The sequence below is a fragment of the Oryctolagus cuniculus genome, chromosome 15 (genome assembly GCF_964237555.1).
Source record: "Oryctolagus cuniculus chromosome 15, mOryCun1.1, whole genome shotgun sequence".
Lineage (NCBI taxonomy): Eukaryota > Metazoa > Chordata > Mammalia > Lagomorpha > Leporidae > Oryctolagus > Oryctolagus cuniculus.
In genome coordinates, this window is record NC_091446.1 from 19,395,562 (window position 1) to 19,413,861 (window position 18,300).

Genomic DNA, 18,300 nt, shown 5'->3' on the forward strand with positions numbered 1-18,300 from the left:
GAGCTGCTTCTTCCCTCGCTGAGACCGCTTCACTGGCTTGAGGCCTCCTTCAAAGGAAGAGCTGACAAAAGTCAAACCCGAGCGGCAACAAGCTGTGCAGGAAGTTGCAGGACTGGGAGCGAGAGCAGGGTGCAGCCATCCGGGTGACACGTCCCAGGCAAAGCTGCCTGAAGATCAGAGAACACAACCCTGCCTCTGCCTGTGCGCCTTCCTCCTCTCAGGAACCAACGCCTGCTCTCACCAGGAAGACCTAGGTGCAGGGTGGGCCTGTGCCACTCACCAGCAGGAGCAGCTGGGACAACTGGGGCTCTTTGAGTGGGAGCCACTGGGAGCATTATAGGAAAAGAGAGACAAAGAGATCACGCATTTACGTAATACGTCCGTTTCTCTTCTCCCTCTCCTGAATGTTATGAAAGGTGGGAAGCACAGGCCTCCACATAACACACGCCACAGGCGCACCACACGGACGTCGCAGCCACCGCACACTTACGCAGCACTCACGCCCATACCCAGGCTAAGCATAGAACACTCAGGACACGGCGACCACACTGGGAGAGTTTTACAGACCTTCCAGGCTGCTCCCTAACTAAAAACAGATTGTCTGCCCCCAGCTGTTTCTGGGCCAGAGTTCCTCTCAACGCGGGTCTACTCCTGGCGATTTTGGTTCCTTTTCGCAGTCCACAGTCATTTGACACCATGGCCTGGGTGTTCTCCACAGCCTGACCTTTCATTAGTGTGTAAATTTGGGAAGTGTGGGAATGCTTACAAAAATTCACAGGGACTCCACCACTTATTGAGCAACTACTGCGGGCCATGCCTCTGGTCCTCATGGTGCCCACCAAGATACTGCTATGACCCCCACTCACACAACCAAGGAGGAAGCTGAGGCTTGGAAAAAACTGTCCAGAGCCGCACAAGCCTAGAGGGCACAGCTGGCGGCGGAACTGCTCTGTGAGTCTGAGCTGTTTCTGCAACGCAAAACCCAGCGTGAGCTCAGGGGTCCCCAGCCCAGTGCCCTCCCTGCCGCCCTGGCCGTCTCCTCCCACGTTCCCAGTGGGGTGCCTCTGGCCCGTTCCCCCCTCCTGCCCATTGCCCTCTTGGCGTGGAGCCCTGCTGGCAGCGGGCTAGAGGCCTCCACTTCCCTTGCCCCGTCAGTACAGCCAACACAAACCCCGCACTGGAAAACACCCTACACCCTGGACAAAGGCTCCGTGTGCTGTTCTGGTACCTGGCTGACCGGCCTTCTGTGGAAAGACCCAGCTGGGGAAGCTGGCTTCCAGGCCACGCGCAGGCAGAGTTCTCAAACAGCGTCTCTGGCCAGAGGGCTGGGGGTGGCTCGGAGCCAGGTACTGCCTGCCACCGTGCCGAAACCCTCCCAGGCCTGGCAAGACAGAGCCCTCTTCTGGGAAGCCAGCAGCGAGACGTCGGGGGCTGACTCTGTGGGCTCCTTCCAAGTCAGGCAGACCTAGGTTTACACCCCAGCCCCACCACCCCCGACCTGACTTCAGCCAAGTGACATCTCCCATCCCCAGCCAGGCGCTTAGCCTGTCTGAAACGAAGGCGTTGGACCACGTGACCTGGAGGTTTCCGGCTGAAATGTATTCTCTGCGGGTTGGGGCAAAAGGTGTCCTTCCTGCTCATGCACAGTGGGGACCTGGGGGGCCTTGCCGCCTCTCAGGCTGAGCTCTGCCCTGTGGGACAGTTCCCGGTTTAAGGCCACAAAGGTTCCTGAGCACCCCCACACGCATATCGCATTCAGGGCTCAGAGGTACAAAGATAAACAAGCCTGGGCCTGGCCCCCAAGGAACACAGACTGGGGAAGTAAGAATGATAAAGCTCTCAAAAGCAAATACTGCTGCAGCAGGGAGTGATAAGTGCATAGGAGGGTTACAGATCAAAGACTGTGGGGGTTGAAGGCAGAGAGACGCCAGGCTGAGGAGGAAGGTAGACCTGGAACCAGTCCCTCAAGGGTCTCAAAGATCTTTTGGACTTTACAGGGCCAACTATCGGAAGCCATGGGGTGCTTCTGACCAGGCAGTGGGCCCGTCAGAGCCGGGGCTGGGGCATTCTGTTTGTCCTCCACCATCCAGAACAGCCAAACTATAGATTGCCTAAAAACAGACAACATTCCCACCAGTTTCACCAGGGCTTTGTGCCCAGAGGAAGGACCTCAGGATCTGCATAAAATTGTGCAGTGGTCCAAGGCTGCCCTTTGTTCCTGGATCTGAAGCTTCTGTAGTCTGCTTCTCTCTCTCTCTCTCTCTCTCTCTCTCTCTCTCTCTTCTCCCACCAATCTCTCCCGGCTGTCTCCTACACTGAAAACATGAGAATGAGGCATGTAGGACAGGAGGCAGGTGCCTAGCGTCCCCTTGGAGGCTTGCCCTAAGCATTCTGGGATGGAGTCGGCCTGTTGAGGAGGGGAGGGGCCACCCAGCCGCCGTTGGCTGCAGTTGGCTGTGGAGCTGTATGTGTGTGTTTAGGACTCTCGTGTTTTGCAGCTGATTTCAATCTGGGTCAGCAGATTGTGCAGCCCTCAGCACATTGCTATCTGGAGAAGATAAGCTTGAACAATCCCCTCCAGGACCCAGCAGCCCTACACTAGTCGCTGGAGGTAAACACAGCTGTTTGCCAGACTCCTATTTCTGACGATGGGGGAGGGCGGGAGAGGGGGCTGTCATTAGCAGAAGTGATCCAGGTGGGTAGTGGAGTCAGCTAATCCTCCCAGAGAGACAGGGTCTCCAGCTGACCCACCCGTCTAGCAAGAAATCCCGGAGAGGCCCTGGTGAGCTCTGCCTGAGCCACACTTACCAACGCCTAACCAGACAGGGCCAGAGTTGAGGAAGACACCCAGGCTCAGTGCTTGTTCTGTCACTCACCTGCCATGTGGCCTTGACCAAGTCGTCCTCTCTCATAGGCATCAACTTTCTCATCTGTGAAGTGGGGCTAGTGCAATAATGCCCTAGTCAACGAGGAAACTTGGAAGAAAATCCCAAAAGATCCTTAGAGAGTGGGATAAGTGACTCCACATCTATCTCTTTTACTCAGAAAAAAGCCCCTTAGATTTCTCTGTATCCTGTTTTCTTGGTTTTCATGCTGAGAATATGCTTCAATTTTGTTGAAAAATGAGAAACTACAGATGAGAAGGGGGAAAAATAAAAGTATCTGCAGCACCATCACAAAGAAATCACCGATATTAACACTGGTATTACTAGGGGGTGTTAAGCCGCGGAATTGTTCATAAATATGAGAACATTAGTAGGACTGCACTGACTACTGCACCTCAAAAAATGATGGTCTGCCTCATGCATGGGGAGAGATGAGGAAAAAAAGCCTCAGAAACACATCAGCTACACTGGAACTATGAATTCTGCCTCTACTCAGATCAGCTGAACTATTCAAGACATGCATATAAATAAATGAAACCATAAACGTATTACAAGAAAACAGAAAAGACTACCAACATAATATCAGGATGGGAGGCTGCTTAAGCAAGACAGGAAACCAAGAAGCCAGAAGAGAAAATGACAGATCTGAATACTGAAACGTTTTAAACTCCTAAAGACAGCACAGATCAAATAAAAGAAGAATGGTAACTTGGGGAAATATTTGCAACATCTATGTGGCGAGCCCAGGCCTCTGGCATGCAACACCTGCTTCAGACTCGGTGGTTCAGAACAGGGTCTTTTCTCGCTGGCAACAGCTGTCCATGCTTAATGCACAAAGAGCGCATACAAGTTAAGAACAGCTCAAACATGCAAACAGAAAAATGGGCAAGGGATATAAATGAAGAATTCAGAGCAAGAAGGCATATGGTCAGTAAACATGAAAAGACGTTTGACTTATTATCAGGGAAATGCAAAAAATTAAAAATTAACAGAGTTCGGTGCTTGCAAGGATGCATGGAAGTGAGTCCTGTCAGACACTGCAGATGGGTACAACTTGGGCAGGAAAGCAGTTCAGTAGAATCCACTCAAATGTGTTGTGTGTATACTTTTTGACCCAGCCTTCTCACTTCCAGGACTCTCTCTTACAGAAATGTTAACACAGATGTATAAACACGCAGGTCCATTACAGCAAGGTTTGTGATGGAAAAAACATTTGAACAAGCTAAATATCCATCACTAGGTTTGTCAATTACCACGTTAGGAAATATTAAGAAGTTAGTAAAAGAGTAATACTTTACTTCACGTTGCCTTGAAATGACGTATACATGTTGTTGAATAGAACTAAAGTGAGTTTCAGGCTAGTGTGTACACTTATATTCTGCTTCTAAATTTACACATGTGTATACATTCATGTTTGTGTTAGTGCGAACCTAGAAAGAAGTCTGGAAATATTTAAACCAGAGCATTAACGATGCATGTTTGGGGAGGGCACTCGATTGGTGAACGAGAGGGCTGTGACTTCCCTCTTTGCTTATCCTTCCAACAGGTGCCATTACCTCTGCTCTACACTAAGTTTAATGAGTTTACTCAAGTGTCACCTGCCAAGGTTAAACGACAGAGCTACTGCTGAATAGCAGAACCAGGACTCCAGGAGAGGTTCACTTGGCCCCAGAGCCAATGTCCTTTCCACATTGCAAGGCTGTGTCCAGGATGTAGGATTAGCAAAAATAGGGTTAGCTTCCAGGAACCTATCGGGGCTCTTAGGAACCCAGAGAGCAGGAATGAATCTATGACCAGCCCTGGCTCCACTTCTTGGGTGATTTCTGGCAGCAGAGGGGCCTGGGGTAAGCTGCATGGAGGTCACGGGGAGGCACTCTGCTTCCAGCCTTGGCCCTGTTCCTGGAGCCCCAGGATCCTATGGGGGTCATCACCGATGGCCTCTATGAGCTGCTTTTCTCTTTGAGAGAAGGTTACACAGCCAGGGTGAGGTTTGCCACCTGCCAACCTAGAGACAGAAGGTGGACCAGCCCCTCTCCACTACCACCCCAGACCAAAAGGGTTGTGGCTTCAACAGCCTTGGGTGCCTCAGTTTCCCATTTGTGCCACTTTCCTCAACTATAGGATGTGAAAAAGACAATGCCTGTGGCTGGATCTACATACACATTTTCTGTGGGGACTGGAGGAAGTTACTGTGGACCCCTCTGAAGGCTGCAGCCAAAGAGAAATTCCTCGAGGAGTGGAGCCAAGCCTGGAAACTCCTCAGCGTTGTGGGAGGACAATCCCAGCGTCCTTGCTGCGCTCAGGCGGCCTCGAGCCCTAGGAGGCCACGGTGCCTCGGCCGCCCCCTCTGCAGCGATGTGAACACGGCCTGAGCGCTGGCCGCCACTCGCCTTGTTTTGTATCGCCTGTGCTGCTCCTGGCTCACTCCCTGGCCTCCTGCCTGAGTCAACAGGAGGGCCACCCTGTCCTGGTTGACATTCTGGACTTGGCTTCCCCACTGCCAGTCTCATGCTGCTCACCTGATCCTGCTTCCTTCTACGCCCTTCCGCAACGCCTCACACAGAGCGCCTCTGGGCAGCCGTGCGCTGCCCAAGGTGACCCACTGACAAGCTGACACACATGAAATTCCCACGCTGTGGGGGGCCACTCTGACTCATCATCCCATGGACACGTACCTGCAGGCTAGGTCCGTGGTCCAGCCTCGGGATCAGCTCCCCAAAGGCAGCGGCCTGTCTGCACATCTGCTTTGTCTGCCAGTCGGACATACTGAGGGCCTGGTCCAAAGAGGGCTCCCTAAAGTCTGGTGACTAAATGAATACTGGGTGAATCTACTGAGACTCTCCTCTCCTCAGACATGTATGACGGCTGAAGCCATCGCAGATAAGCCACTTAGCTGCAGCCCTTTTTCTTTTTCTTTTCTTTTCTTTTCTTTCTTTGTGTGTGTGGTGTGTGTGTGTGTGTGTGTGTGTGTGAGAATGATCAGCTAGGAAACATTTTAGGCTTTGTGGGCAAAAGGCAAAATTGAGACTAATATAGAGGCACTTAAAAAGCAAGACAGAATACAAATTTCTATGAGGTTCTTAGTGCTGAAGTTTAAAATGTAATGAGTATAGTTTGCTTTTATAATGCAGCTCTCCTAATGAAAAGGATGAAATAATTCTCTGAGGAATATTATTCTGCTTAATTGGGGTTCAAAGCATCTTCCACTGGGGCATTTGACCCTGCGGTTAAGACACCCATGTCCCTGATCAGGGTGCCTGGGTTTGATGCCTGCCTCCAGTACATGACTCCAGCTTCCTGCTGAGGGAGACCATAGGAGGCAGCCATGATGGTTCAAGTGCTTGGGCTCCTGCCATTTATATGGGAGACATGGATGGAGTTGCCAGCTCCTAGCTCCCCAGTGCCCACTATGTGGGCATCCAGGTAGTAAACTAGTGGATGAGAGCTTTCTCTGTTTCTGTCTCTATTTCAGATAAACACAATTTTAAACGGTATCTTCTATAATAAAAATCTATTGCAAATATTCATCCATTAATGTTGATGTGAAATGGGATTTTATGCATTTCATCTTTTTTTTTAGGTTTTATTTATTTATTTATCTATTTATTTGAAAGGTAGAGTTACAGAGAGAGGGAGAGTCAGAGAGAAAGGTCTTCCATCTACTGGTTCACTTCCCCAAATGGCCACAACAGCCAGAGCTGGGCCAATCTGAAGCCAGGAGCCAGGAGCCAGGAGCTTCCTCCAGGTCTCCCATGTGGGTACAGGAGCCCAAGGACTTGAGCCATCTTCCACTGCTTTCCCAGGCCATTGCAGAGAGCTGGATCAGAAGTGGAGCGGCTGAGACTCGAACCAGTGCCCGTATGGGATGCTGGTGCTGTAGGAAGAAGCTCAGCCGACTACCCCACAGCGCTGGTCTCTGTATTTCATCTTTGAAAATGAACGTTGAATGCCATATAACTTGCACAGGTCATAATGTAATTTCGTTTGAATTTTTTTCAGTGATTCTTATCTTGGGGTAATAGAAAAATAGGCAGTGGCCTATGTTTGCCTTTGAGCTGTAGTTTATCAACCCCTGCAATTGAAGATAATATGCAATTGAATATAATAGAGTATAGGATATTCTAATTCGCTCTCTCTCTCCTCAGTCCCTCAAATCATGCATTTTCTAAAACCATGGGGTTTCCAAGACACTGTGTCTCCCTTCCTTGGTGCCCTTCCTTCTGAAGGCAGGAACAAAGGCTGAGCCCGCCCGCTCCCGGGCAGAGCTCCGGGGCCGCCTTTATTGCTCAGCCGCCCAGAATCGCAGAGCGGGGTTGAGCTGCCATTGGCCCTTCCTCCTCCAAGGCCAGCGTTCGCTCTTTGTCAACCACATGAAAACCGCTGGGAAGGGCTCGCCTGTGCTGCTTCTCCAGCCCAGACCGCAGAGAGGAGGGAGGCCTCAGAGGATTGGCTTAATGGGAAACAGTTGTGCTTGCCCAGCCTCGCACACAGAGGGAACAAATTTAAATACCTAAATGTCATTGCATCCTGAAAAACGTATCATTTTCGGGAGACAAGAGCACAAAATTTATTGCTGGCAAAACAACATAAATAATGCACTACAAGGACCTCAATTTTTGTAAACATAGAGAATCTTAAGGGGATCAGGGACTAGTGAAAACATCAATCATTCATTGACCCTTTAATTTATTCAACGGGTTTTTCAAGGATCTGTGATGTGTCAGGCACTCTATCAGGCCCTGAGTATACTGTGGAGAATAAGACAAGCACAGTTCCCGGTCTCATGGAGTTTAAAGCATATCCTCCCTCAATACCTGTTGGGGGTGGGCTTCAGGACCCCACGCATACCAAAGTCTTGAGGATGCTCAAGTCCCCTGTGAAAACCAGTGCTGTATTTGCATAGAACCTATACATATCATCCTATACATCATCCTACTTTAAATCATCTCTAGATGTAATAACTAATACAAGGTAAATACTATATAAAGTTATTATCCTTATTGTTTAGAGAATAAACATTTTTTGTAGACAAGAAAACATGTACCTATTCAATACATGCACTCTTTTTTTAAGATTTATTTATTTAATTTGAAAGGCAGAGTTACAGACAGAAATCTTCCATCTGCTGGTTCATTTCCCAGATGGCTGCAATGGCCAGGACAGGACCAGGCCAAAACCAGGAGCCTGAACTCTAACTGGGTCTCCCAAGTGGGTGGTAGGGGTCCAAGAATTAGGGCCATCTTCCACTGCTTCCCCAGGTGCATTAGCAGGAAACTGGATCAGAAGTGGAGGAGCTGGGACTTGAACCGGTGCTCATGTGGGATGCCAGTGTCTCAGGCTGTGGCTTAACCTACTGCACCATGCTAGCAGCCCCTGCACCTTTTCTTTTTAATGTTTTCAATCCATGGTTGGTTGAATCCTCAGATGCAGAACTCACAGAGGGCCGACTGTACAGTCCAAAAGTTCTATGCTAAAGCCCATAGTCCATGGCATATTGTAACTATTTCTAGAATCAAAATGATTGCATGGTAAAATAGTTGGGGAAAGAAAGATTTAATAAAGAAAATAGGTTATGTCACTGTGAGACCCGTGGGAGTGCAGATAGCCACTGATAATCTCCAAGGGAGGGAATTACAGAACGCAGTCTTGCCAAGCATATTTAACTATGGCATCCTTCCGTGAGGGGCATCGTGTGGCATCAGAGGAACACAGAACACAGTTTGGGGACTACAGTTTTTAGGACTTTTGAGTGTGGCCGTGTAGGTTGTGCAATGAACCATTCTGGTGGGACCACTCCTGTAGACTTCCTAGTTATCCATGGTGCCCTGGAGGTGACGGACCAGTGACACACCAGGACAAGGTAAGGACAGACTGGGTGCCACATGACTACTGCTCAGCTCCCTGTATCTGAGCTCCTTCCCACTCAAAAGCAAAGGTGCCAGGAATCTTACCCACCCTTGTTTTTGCACCATTAGTGCAAAACGTCAACACAGTAAAAAAAAAAAAAAGGGCAAGTAAAAGCTCAGTATGGTTATAAAAATAGCTTTGGCCTCATACAGAGATCTCCAGACCACACTTACAGAAACACTTTGACTTAGAGCTAGCAAGGGAAGATTGCTTTTAATAAATTTTAAATTTATTTTACTCATTTGAAGGGCAGAGAGATATACTCCCATTTGCTGGTACATGTCCCAGATGTGCACAACATCTGGGGTTCGGCCAGGCTGAAGCCAGGAGCTGCAAACTCCATCTAGGTCTTCTACATGGGTGGCAGGGACCTAATTATTTGAGCTATCACCTGTTGCCTCCCAACCTATGTACCAGCTGGAAGTTGGTGTCAGAAGCAGAGCCAGGACTTGGACCCAGGCACTCCAATATGAGATGTGGCCATCCCAAGCAGTACTATAACTATTATGCCAAAAGCCTGCCCCACGGGGAAAATTTTGATGGGCTCATTTGGGTCATGCGCCTCTCCCCAGATCGATCGCTGTGCAACGGAGGATAAGGCACTCTGATCACCTGGCCCACATGAGCAGCTCGCTGAGGAGGGCGGAACAGACCAACCCGTCCAAACTCCAGGCCATGCGTCTCCGTAAGAAGCAGTGGTTTTCTTGCAGGAAGAAGAGGGAAGAGATAAGTGCCGGGGCCAGGATCTGGGCTCTTTCCTGGGGGAGTCTGAGGCTCGCACTGGGCAGGTGAATGGATTACAGCTGAGCAGAAGGTTCCCGGGCAGGAGCCCTGTCAGAGGGTACCAGTTCTGCAGCCACTATGGCAGCTCATTAACTCAGCAGGCAGGATCAGTGAGCAGGCCAGGCTTGGTCAGCTTGTGTGCGTGTCTGCAGGGCTGGGCATTTCTGAAATTCCTTTCGACAACAGCAGGGAGTCCTGTCTTTAGGTGTTTCCTACCTTGGTCAGGCTCGACTCGAGAATGGGAGCCCAGTGGATCTTCAGAGACAATCGGTGGGGAAGGGCTGGGGGGACTCCCAGAGCAGAAGCTGGAGATGGAGAATGGCTGTGCAGACCACCCACAAGTCGGCGTGAATCACTATGGCCGCCAGGCATCCCAGGTGTCACACGACACTCTCACACGCAGTTCTACCAGGCGAGGCTTCTCCACTCTTCTCACTTACAACTCTGCACCTTCTACGCGCAGGCAATCAGAGTTGCTGATAAGCTCGGCTACTCGAACCTCGCACGAGCATTCAGTCTGGTGACCCAAACTCCCCCTTCTTGCAGTGCCCACTTTCTTGGGTCTCCTGGATGTCCCACTTGCCCACACTTCCTCCGAATTCTCCCGCAGCCGTTTCTCGGGCTCCTCTGCGCGTGCTGTAAATGGTGGCAGTCTCTGGGGGCTCCGCCATAAAGCCTCTTTCTCCCCACCATCAATCGGACCTGTCTCATGCTCTCAATCACTGCCACATTTCTTTCTAAAACCACCGCAAACCGCCCCCGCGCATGCATGCACAAACGTGCTCTTTGTGTCCTGTGTTCTTGTCACGCTTTCCTCAAGAGCCTCGGATAATCAGAGCAATCCGTACGCTACTGGCACCAATGCCATCCTGAAGGCCAGCATTCTCAGGGGCCTCACATCCAGTCCCTGTGACCACCCAGATGTCCAGACTGTGGTGTGGGCACGCGGATGCGGGGTGGGTGCGAGCGTGCACGTGCAGCTGTTTCTCCATCCAGCTTTCAGAATGCCGTTACAGTGGAAAAAATCTATGCAGACTTGTGGAGAGCACTTGGCTGCAGCCCCCTGACAGGATACGATTGCTCCACAAAACTTGAGTAACTGAGTTCCTCCTTGAGTCAGGGCAGAGAGCACAGGGTGGGGGCAAGGAGACCGACGTGCACACCATGGGACTCCCAGTGCATGGAAGGGGCCGGCCTTGTGGTGCAGTGGGTTAAGCTGCCACTTGGGCCCCACAGTCCATACTGGAGCACCAGTTCAAGTTCAAGCCACTTGGCTTCCAACCCAGCTTGCTGCTAATGCACCCAGGAAAACAGCAGAAGATGGCCAATTTCTTGGGTTCCTTCCACCCACAGGGGAGACTCGGATGGAGTTCCAGTTTCCTGGCTTTGGCCTGGCCCAGTCCCAGCCAATGCAGACATCCGGGGAATGAGCCAGGGGATGGAACATATTCTCTCTCTCTCTCTCTCTCTCTCTCTCTCTGCTGCCCCTTCAAATAAATCTTTTTTTGAAAAAAAAAAAATGAATACCTTTAAGAGCTCCACACAGTCCAGTCCCAGCACACTGCTCCATTTTAAAAATGTAAAGCAATGGTGCTATATTCATACATCTTAAGCACACAATTTTTTCCTTTTTTTTTTTTTTTTTTGACAGGCAGATTTTAGACAGAGAGAGAGAGAGAGAGAGAGAAAGGTCTTCCTTTTCCGTTGCTTCACCCCCCAAATGGCTACTAAGGCCAGCGCACTGTGGCTGGCGAGCTGTGCCAATCCGAAGCCAGGAGTCAGGTGCTTCTCCTGGTCTCCCATGCAGGTGCAGGGCCCAAGCACTTGGGCCATCCTCCACTGCACTCCCGGGCCACAGCAGAGAGCTGGCCTGGAAGAGGAGCAACCGGGACAGAATCCGGTGCCCCAACCGGGACTAGAACCTGGTGTGTCGGTGCCACAGGCGGAGGATTAGCCTAGTGAGCCGCGGTGCTGGTCTCATTTTTTCCTTTTTTAACATTCCTGAAACCCAGATGCATCTCACAAATGATTAGCACAGTAGAGTTTAACTGGCAGGGTTATTTGCCTTTGTACTTGTGCAAACAACAAAGATGAGATTTATGATCCGAGCTGCCTTTGATGAGATGAAGAATATTATTTGGGTCATAAAGTGACATCAGCTTTGTAAACCACAGCAACAAAGTCCCTGCGCCCTGCGTCGATCTCTCCGTTTCCAGCGCTCTGCTGCTGTGCAGCTGCCCAAAGCCTCTCTCTCCAGCTCTCACACTCTACTCTGCACCCAAACTCTGCAAAACTTCCCTGACATCTTCCCCAGAGAGTTCTCTTTCTCCTCCCCACCTTGCTCTCGCTCCCTCTTTTCCCTCCTTGTCTGGGGGACGAACTCAGCTTCTTCACTGCTCGTATGCCCAGCCCTGCTCCTCTGCTTCTTCCCCACTCCGTACGGACAGTCTCGATGAACAGGAAAGAGAAAGGACGGAGAGCTTGCAGCTAAGGCCGGGGGGAGAGAGGGAAGAGGCTTTGAATAGTCTCACAGGAATAATCGTTTGACTCAGAATCAGAGTATCCAGGTGGATGGGGGTGGGTGCACCATGCTGCCCGAGGGCCAGAACGGATGGGAGCTCCTGAGGCTCGGGGTGGGGAGTCTGTGGGCCCCCCAGACCTGGGTAGAACATCCTTCACAGGCAGGCTGCCGGCTGGGGCTGGAAAGTTGTCTCCAGACCGACTGACTGATCGGCATTTCCCCCACCAACAGCTTCTTGCGTTGCATGCGTGACCTTGCCACTTTAAATCCCTCCCGCAGGTGGCTGCAATCTTTCACCCAGAGTTGGCAGAGGAGGGGGCTGAGCCCCTGGGGAGAGGCGGACTGTCTCCAGGAGACTCCTGCTAGCTCATGAGCCCCAAGCCAATCAGCACACAGCATGTGAAAGCCCTGTCCAATGGGCACCCCTACAGAATGACAGTAATGCCTTAAAGACCCTGGCACTTCCTCAGAGCCAGTGTCGCTTGCCTATGAAACAAAAGTTTCTTTTCTGTCTAATAAAAGTTTCTGCCTCTTTGCTAACTGTCTCCCGGCTTTTTATTTCTATACTAAGCTGAGGAAAAGAACCCACAAGACTCGCTCCGGCAGCCGCCCGCCCCTCTGCGACTGTAACAGTTCACCTACGACAGAGCATCCTGGGAGCACTCAGGTGTTAACACCTCCAGCTGCGACTGCTTCACATGGGCACAAGCACACTTACACAGACACATGCACACATGCCCGTGCACCTGCGTAAACAACAGGTCAAAGACTTCTCCGCTACCTCACACCACGCCAGGAGGGAGGCACGTGGGGCCAGGATGGCTGCCTCTTTTCCAAGGATGTGGTGGCGGGGGGAGGTGGTCCAGCAGATCAGTGGAAGAGGAAGACAGGAAGACAACTGCTGCGGGCTGGCCAGCTGGCCCAGATGGGGAGACTGGGCTGCAGGGAGCTCAGGTGACTCGTCTCAGCCCAGAGCTCAAGGGCCTTAGCTGGGCTGGCTTGAGGCTGGAGCACAGAAGGGGGAAGGACCCGCCCCTATCCCTACCTGCAAATAAACATAAGCACAGAAGGATGGCCTCTGCGGGGTGAAGGAGTCCTCACGACGCCGGAGAGATGGAGCTGGAGGGGAGAAGACGAGGGAAGGAGATTGTGTTTCCCGGGATCTTAGAGAAAATCCAGGAAAAGCCGGGGGAAGAGCCTGCGGGGGAGAGGGCCCCACTGTGGCAGCCTAGCTGCATAGCTGCAAGGGGGTGCTAGGGCTTCCTGCCTCCAAGCTGTCTGCAGGGTTCTCGCAGCTGGAAAAGTACTCTTGGGAGACCACAGGGGCCCCAAGGATGGGGGTGCGCTGCTGCCAGCCCCCCCCCCCCGCCCCGCCAGTGCCAGGAGCAGGCGGGAAGCCAGCAGGAGGCCAGGCATGCTTCCCTCGGTAGGGCGCTGGGCAGCGGGGGTAGAAACAAGCAAGGGGAGAGCCGGTCTGAGGAGGAGCTGGGGGGGGGGGGGGAGTGTGTGTCAACACAGGTGCAGCTGCAGCCTATGGGATCCCCAAAGCCTCTCCCAGAGCGGCCGCCGAGGCTGGCTGCACCCAGGCCTGCCCAAGGCCTGCTCAGAGCTCAGGGCTGCTCGGGAAAGGCAGACAGGCTGTGTGCACGAGGTGGGCTTGCAGATCTCGGGGAGGTGGGCAGAAGGCCCTGCGGCTACGAGGCCGTGCTCCCTAGGGGATCTGCTCCAGGGCCTCCTTCTCCGCCCCGCCCCTTGCAGGAGAGCAGGGGGAGAGGACAGCAAATGGGTCGGGTTTAATGATTAATCCTCTAGCCAGCCTAATCTCTATAGACAAGGTCTCGGTCTCCCAGGACTATGAGGTTCTCCCTCCATGACCCAAGCCCCTCAGTGGCTCCCAGGTGCCGGGAGAGGAGGGAGCCAGCAGCCTCCCTGCAGGCTGCAGGAGACGTGGATGAGGTGTGGGCAGCAGGCGAAGGTGTGGCTTCCAAGGCAGGGTGAGCCGAGGCCACCCTCCCAGTGTTGACACTGCCGTCATAAACCCTGCTGTGTTCCCAGTGAGGCCCAGGAAGGACGGGGAGAACTGGGTGGGCCTGGCTAGGTGGGGATATGGAGTGAGGACAGACCGGTTTGGGGACAAGATGTCCCGGGGGGACAGAGAGCTGAGGCCTGCTCTGTGGCCAGAGGAGAGTCCGGCTATGAAAAGGCTGCGCTGGAGCACACAAGCAGGGCTGTGTCCCCAGCCGTCAGCCCCAACTCCCAGCCCTGCCGTGGGGTGACCGGGCTGGGCCAAGGCAGGGGCTGGTGTAAGGGTGGGGTGTTGTCTGGTACTGCTCCAAGGACCCACCCTGCTCCCAAGCCGGTCCTCACGGTAGGTAGTGACTGTGCTGAGGCCTGGGGTTCAGACCCTGTGGCTCCAGCTCGTCCCAGGGACAGGCAAGGGGGCTGCTTAGTCCTTCCACCCCCATTCTCTGATACCTGCTCCGTGCTGGGCACAGGGGGAGCAGGAAGCCCTCCCTGCCCTTGCAGACACCTGACTGCTTAGGGGCAAACCGACAGCAGAGCCCAAGGCAACGCGATACGGGCCGGGGAAGAGTGGCCTATGTGTCCGTGTCTGGGCTCAGGGTACAAAGCATTCTGGGGGCCTGTGGGGGAACAGGGACACAGGTGGGGAGGCCACAGGGCTCAAGGAAGGCTGCAGAAAGCAGGGCACGCTCATGTAGAAGGCTGAAGGTGGCTGTAGTGGCCAAGCAAGGAGAAAGTGGAAGGACACTGCAGGCAGTCTGGGGACGTGCGAGGCAGGGGCGTGGCTGAAGCCCACCTGGAGGCTGCGAGGGGGACTCGGTCAGTGGAGAAAAAGTGGAGAAAAAGCCGGCATTAAGGAGGATTGGCTGGGGGCCAGCTCTGTGGGTTGGGCCACTGCCTGCAGGGCCGGCATCTCTTCTGGGCACCAGTTTGAGTCCCAGCTGTTCCACTTCTGATCCAGCTCTCTGCTAATGCACCTGGGAAAGCAGTGCTGAAGATGGCCCGAGTGCTGCGCCCCTGTGCCCATGTGGGAGACTTGGAAGAAGCTCTTGGCTACGGGTCAGCCCAGCTCCAGCTGTTGCAGCCGTTTGGGCAGTGAACCAGTGGATAGAAGACCTCTGTCTCCTGTCTCTCCCTCTCTCTCTGTAACTTGGCTTTTCAAATAAATAAATAAATCTTTGTTGGGGGGCTTGGCTGTGTGCCAAGCTAAGGCACAGGAGCTGCCCACGATATCAATGCTGCAGAGACCTGGGTGGGCGGCCCTGGGGACACCCACCCCACGGAGGCACTTGGTTTGCCCCTGATGGTGGATTCCCCTAAGGGGGGGGTGGTGGTAACAAGGCCCACGCCCCTCCACAGGCCTCTGGCCTGAACTACCGGGGCTGTGGGACAGTTCAGGGCGCGAAGCGACCAGCCCTCACCTTGTGACTGACAGTGGGTCTCCACTCCTCTCAGCTCTCAGCACCCACAGGCAAGCACAGGACACGCATCAAAGGCACAGGGCAGGAGACGCTGGTGGCGTCGCCTCCGAGTGAGTGAGTTCATGGCGAGTTGACCTAGGAAGAGATACTGATTGCCAGCACAGAGACCTGTCCCCGAGCCAGAAAGCTCTTTCCTTCCCAGCCTGAAGGAGGGTAGAGACCGGGGGTCCACTCCTCATCAGGCAGGTCTGAGGGCAGTTCCCAGCCTGGCCTGAGGGAGGCAGCACCTGCCAGTCACGCTGGGCTCCCTCCTGCAGGGAACCCCGAAAAGTAAGTGCTGGAGAACCTGCGCCAGAACCCAAACGGGCAGGGTCCCTACCCAGAGCTCTCTGAGGGGGCAGGACGGTCAGATGGCCGGCATGGAGGTGGTCTCATCCTTGTCCCACCGACTCTGGGGCCTGGAAATTCAACCAGTGGACAAGAGAAATTTGAAAAAGTTTGAGAACAAAATGACCCCTCTCACAAACCCAAGCCAGCATACTCACTCTCAGTGGGCTGGGCGGGGGGGCCATGGGCGGTGTCACCCTTCCATCAGGAAACACGTCACAGGGACTGCGCAGGGTCCCCTCCAGAGGGCCTCCCCTGCAGCCTCCTCCAGCGTCGGCCGGCAGCTCCCGAGGACTCTCAGCACCGCTCGGAGCCTCTGCCCATGCTGGGCACAGTCCCACGGGACCAGTCTTCCAGATTGCACAGCAGGGCAGAACAATCTCCCCCACGCTCCCGCCAGGTCAACGAAGCATACTTCCTCTTTTTGCCTTGCCTCCCAGGAGGCTCTTAGTCACAACTCGCGCTCACCACTTTGCTGGCAGCTCATGGACTGCACACGTGTCACCCACAATATTCTTTAAGCCTCATTAAAACTGTTTGCATTGGCTTAGTCTGGTCACTCCTGGCCTGTGTTGTACATCGTCTCAACTCCTCGTCAGAACAAGGTGGCAGGTAAGTAAATCATCGCATTTTACTCAAGGAGAGGGGGCAAGTACAAAGCGATGGCTGGCATTCTGGGGCCAGGGGAGCTCTCTGCTGAGCGTCTCACAGTGTGGCCGGGACCCCGGGAACAGGGAGCAGGGTACCTTCCTCTCCTCCCTGAAGGAGGAGGACCCGGGCAGCCACAGGGACCTCCTCATTCCCTGCGCGCAGAGCAGCTCCTCTGGCGGAATTCCTCCAAGTGAGAAGAAAGAACCCACGCGTCCTCGGCCTCCTTGCCCGCTTGCCTCCAGTTTTGCGGGAGGGCGGACGCTGTTTTTCTTGATCTACTTCCTAAGAAGGGAGTTCACAAGCATTCCCGGTACAGCTGAACTCAGTCCTCCTGTGTCCCAGGCCTGTCTCTCCTGCAGGACCAGAGGCTGGGACTTTAGGGAGATGCAGAAACAAGACAAGTCCCAGCCCTAACACAGGCAATGGAGAACACTCACAGTGGTAAGGAGTATAGGTTGGGTCCTGGGTTCGAATCCCAATTCTGCTCATCACTGGCTCGACACCCCCTGCCCTGGCAAACCGCTCTGCCCCTCTGAACCTCCTTTTCCCAAGCAGGGAACTAGGGAGAACCACAGGACCTGTCTCTCAGCACAGGGCACACACACAGTGCGCCATGTAGCTGGGCTCAGGAGTCAGCAGGGCTCACGGCACCAGTAGGAGTCGTGGCCACGGAGGGCGAGAGAGAAAGCGCGTGTGACCCCCAGGTCCCTCTCTGCTGGCGACAAGGCCCCGGGGCCCCTCCCAGAAGGCCCGCTGCCTCTGCGGCGCGCTCTGTCCTCAGCGGCTCTCACCAGGGCACCAGGAGACCCCTCATCGGCCGTGGCACTTCCAGCCGGCGAGGAGCTCCAGCAGCCCTGGAAAGCTGACTTTTGCCTACGCGCAGTGAGACAGCACATGTGAATCCAGCTGCAAAGCTCCTGGCACATGGCCCCGACAGCCTCCCCCGCCCCAGCTCCCACACCCCGTCCGCCAAGGCCACAGAGTCTCCTGTCCTCTGCCCCCACTGTCGAGCCCCTTTCACACTGGAATGGTCTCCCTTCACATCCCCCCAGCGGGTAGATGCCCCTTCTGTTCTAGAAGCTACTGAGGAAGCCCCTGGGGGACACTGAGGGCAGAGTTTGTCAGAGTGTGTTGAGTGGGCTCCACCTGCACAGCCCCATCCGGCAGCCAAATGCCCATGCCCGGGCCCCTTTCCTCACCGGCGGCCACAATCTCCATGCGGGTGACGAGGGGAGGGGGCGCTGTATTTCTAGCAAGCTCCCCAGGCAATAAAAAAAAAAAAGATTAATTAATTAATTAATTTGAAAGTCAAGAGTTAGAAAGAGAGAGGAGAGCCACAGAAAGATCCTCCATCTGCCGGTTCACTCCCCGGTCGGTCGCGACAGCCAGCATTAGGCCAGTCCAAAGCCAGGAGCCAGACGCTTCCTCCAGATCTCCCATGAGAGCAGCACAGATCCAAATCTGCTGCTGCTTTTTCCAGGCCAGTAGCAGGGAGCTGGATTGGAAGCGGAGCAGCCAGGGCATGAACTTGCGCCCGTATAGGATGCTGGCGTCGCACGTGGCAGCTTTGCCTGCTACGTCACCATGCTAGCCCCTCTCCAGACAATTCTGATGTCCACAAAGTATGCTAATCAATAATCGTCATGAGTCCCTGCTGAGCGAGTACCAAAGTCCAGCTAGGGCTAGACCTGGAAAATTCATAGAATAATCTAACAGTCATCGA

At 53.7% G+C, this 18,300-nt stretch overlaps 1 long non-coding RNA gene across 1 annotated transcript; it reads right to left on the reverse strand.

The window, feature by feature from the left end:
- Positions 1 to 11,101: 11,101 nt before the first annotated feature.
- LOC103351426 (uncharacterized) lies at positions 11,102 to 15,997 on the reverse strand. Its single transcript, XR_519211.4, has 3 exons — positions 15,919 to 15,997; positions 15,540 to 15,674; positions 11,102 to 13,215 (listed from the first exon to the last, which is right to left on the reverse strand). It is a non-coding gene; the product is annotated as an uncharacterized lncRNA (long non-coding RNA).
- Positions 15,998 to 18,300: the final 2,303 nt, after the last annotated feature.